The following is a 3,878-nucleotide window of genomic DNA, read 5'->3' as shown; positions in this document are numbered from 1 at the left end:
CCGAAACGCGGTTTTTGGGATATCCTCCTCTTGAATTCTAACTTGGTGGTATCCCGATCTAAGATCAATTTTTGAGAAATAGCTCGCACCTTGCAGTTGGTCGAACAAATCATCGATTCGGGGAAGAGGATATCTATTTTTGATGGTTAATTTGTTCAATTCCCTGTAGTCAATGCACATTCGAAGGCTTCCGTCCTTCTTTTTCACAAATAGTACAGGTGCACCCCACGGGGAATAACTGGGACGTATAAATCCCTTATCCAACAATTCCTGCAACTGGTTGGATAGTTCTTGCATCTCGGACGGTGCAAGTCTGTAAGGGGCCTTAGCAACAGGGCCAGCTTGAGGTAATAAGTCGATTCTGAATTCGACTTGTCGGGTTGGCGGTAATCCAGGAAGTTCCTCTGGAAAAACTTGTGGAAATTCGCGTACCACGGGAATATCGTCCACCCGTTTTTCCTCAGAATCAGCGGCCGTCAGGCTCGCTAGATACGCCACACATCCCTGACGTATATATTTCAACACCTTGAGGTGGGATATAAATGGTATCATGGTGCCGGATTTTTCTCCCTGCACTAATACCTCCTCGTCATCCGACACCCGGATCTTGACGGTTTTCTTTTCACAGTTTATTTCTACCCTATTACGAGCCAACCAATCCATTCCCACTATCACGTCAAAACTACCCAATTCTACCGGTAACAAGTCAATCAGGAAGGATTGTTCGCTCAGAATAAAAGGGCAATTCCGAACAATCCGATTGACTATCATGGTTTTACCGTTAGCGACCTCTACGGTGTAGGGTTCTATGGTTTCACCAATAGGAAGGTTTGCTATCGAAAGGAACCTAACGGAGACAAAACTTCTATCGGCGCCTGTATCAAATAATACAGAAGCGTAATGATCAGAGACGAGGAAGGTACCTGTCACTACGCTGGGGTCCTGGCGCGCCTCGTTCGCTCCCATCACAAATGCTCGGCCTCGCGCCGGATTGGAAGCCGATGGCTGACCCGCGAGTTGTCTCCCGTTTCCTCCCTGATTCAGTTTCGGGCAGTTCCTTTTGAAGTGATCCGTGCTGCCGCATTCGTAGCAAGCACGGCTAGTGGTCACCATCTGGTTTCCTTGCGGGTTCTGCTGTCGGGCTGGTTGAGTTCTAAATGGTTGCGCACGAATAGGTTGCGGTTGACGGTTCAGGTTGTTCAGATTTGTCTTACAATTTGGTGCGTAGTGTCCAACCCTGCCACACCGGTGGCACACCACCTCCTTGCACACACCACTATGGTGGTAACCACATTTCCCGCATTTAGGAAACGTTCCCCTCTGTGGTTCTTGCCTTCCGCCCGAACTAGTCATGGCATAGCTCTGGGCAGCGGGCCTAGCTCGTTTGTTTTGCTGCTTCTCTCGGATCCTATTGTCATACGTACCTCGCTTTCCCCCAGCCGACTCTCCCGTCGCCTTTATCGATCCGCTCCTCAAGAAATCATACGTGACAATACCAGCCTGTGTCACTGCACCCTCATACGTCTGGTGCCCTCCCGCGTTAACTATGCTCCTCACTACTGGAGTAAGTCCCCAAATATAACGTTCCACCCTTTTTGACTCTGGGGTGACCAACCACGGCACTAATCGTGACAGTTCATTAAACCGGTTGGTATATCCCAAGTGGTCCGCCCCATGCATCTCTAGGTTCCACAACTCATGTTCCAGTTTCTGCAATTCATTCTTTGGGCAGAAATGTTTCAAAACAAGATCCTTAAGCTCTGCCCAGGTCATGCGGTTTGTCGCCGCCTGACCTCGAGTCTGTACTATGGTGTTCCACCATGTCAAGGCATGGTCTGTGAACGTACAGGTGGCGTACTTAACGACACAATCCTCGGGACAGTTGCTGATATTTACCACTGATTCTATTTTCTCTAACCATTTCACTAACCCATTCGGTCCTTCCGACCCGTTAAATTCTAAAGGCTTGCATAACATGAAATCCTTGATTGAACAACCCCTGGATGGTCCAGTGCGGTTGGTCTCTACAGTAGGGATAGGGCCATTACTGTCGGTAGCGACCACCGTAGGCGGTGCGTCAGTACTCGGCATAGTGTTATCGGTAGGTGGAGGATTAGCATTATGTTCCCCGCCATTATTTATGGGCGTTTGATTGCTCGGAGGGGTTGGATTAGACGAATTATTAATGCTGGCGGCGATGCGCGATACTATATCCGGTATCGCCGCCTCCAACTGTTGAGCAATCAAACGGCTCACATCTACTTCCGATACTTTCGTTGATCGTTTCGGTGCCATTCTACACAATCATCAAAGAAATATATATAATCAATACCATCTCAAAATATAAAACACAATACATACTTCATTCATTAGTAAACATTGGTTCATATTACACAAACATCAATTTACATACTTCCAGTCAACATTACATAACTACGTTTTAATACAAAGGGCCTATGTTGGTATCATCCTCGACATAACCCGCAATGGGTCAGTGCTTGAATGATACCCAAAAGTATCGATAATGATATGCCCTACAAGAGACCCCCTAGTGGTTGTACTATAGCTAAACAAGATTCACTCCGTGTTAGTATCACCACTAACTACTTACACGGAGTATCAAAAAGCGGTTCAAAATTCTACCATCCAACACGTCTACACATGGTGGTAAACCAACCCCACCAACACCGCCACCAGCACCACCAGCACCGCCATCATAACCCGCATTCGGGTTTCCATCTGGTCGATCAACCAGTGGGAGTATGAGCACTCCCTTTTTAACTGGTTAATAGCATACTGGTGGTCCAGTATGCTGTCCCCGAGGTACGCCCGCCTCTGTACCCCCACGACCAGGGCGGCAGAGTGCTCGTTCACCTGCTCGGTGAGAACACGTAGCCAAGCCGCCAAGTCCCGCTCCTGCCTTGGCAGACCCCACACAGGTAGGGTTGCAGGCTCGGGTTGGGGGCGGGAAGACTCGCCCCGGTGGTATGTGGATCTGGGTGGGGTAACAGTGGGCGGAACATACGGGGCACTGATCCGCGCCGTGAGGCGAGGACCGCGCCTGAGGGGAATCGGGGCGGTCTGTGGTGCGGGCGGGGTAGGAGACCTGGTAACCCTAGCAGGGGAGGGTACACTAGCACTCCTAGCTGGGGTGGTCTGTCTAGAAATACTATGACTAGCCTCCGAAGGCTCGGAGCTGGGTGCTACACTTGGGCTTCCAGAGGCCCCGGAACTAGCCTCTTCCGGGTCCTCTTCCGTCGACACACTAGGTGTTCTTGCCATTATACCTGCACACAAGTTAACAAACATATAATCCTTTTCGTAGTGTAATTCATAATTAAATTAATCATGCACTTACTTATACAATTTTGCCACATAATAGTATTATTATACATTTACACATATGTTGCCAATTTTACCTATTTAAGTCCCCCGTGACTTCCCCTGAATTCCCTCGTGCAGACAAGTCTGTTATTATGTTCCGGACCATAATAACCCACTTGTCCATCCAAGTTCATCCCGATCTCGTCACAATATATTATTAGTTGATATTCAGATCCTATAATACTTGAGCTACTGGTTATATTTTAGGTATCTTTTTCAGACATCCTAATTCTTTATAACCAATGGCTCTGATACCAAGTTCTGTAACACCCCGTAACCGCAGCGGAAACGTACACGGGATGCAACAGACACATCTGATATCAACAGCATTGCTTATAAAGAAAATACCACTACATTAATTTATAACATATTACATTGTTGCGAGTTTCATTACTGTCTAGGTGTTACACACAAATTTTACCGATAAGACATTAATAAATTCATTACAAAACAAAGAGCAGCAAGCTTCCAACAGGTAGCACAGATAGTTAAGC

The sequence above is a fragment of the Bidens hawaiensis genome, unplaced genomic scaffold (genome assembly GCF_021521415.1).
Source record: "Bidens hawaiensis isolate Kalapana, Puna unplaced genomic scaffold, B.hawaiensis_p1.1 tig00004973_1, whole genome shotgun sequence".
NCBI classification, from domain to species: Eukaryota; Viridiplantae; Streptophyta; class Magnoliopsida; order Asterales; family Asteraceae; genus Bidens; species Bidens hawaiensis.
The sequence above is the reverse complement of the archived record's forward strand: the minus strand, read 5'-3'. Positions refer to the sequence as shown.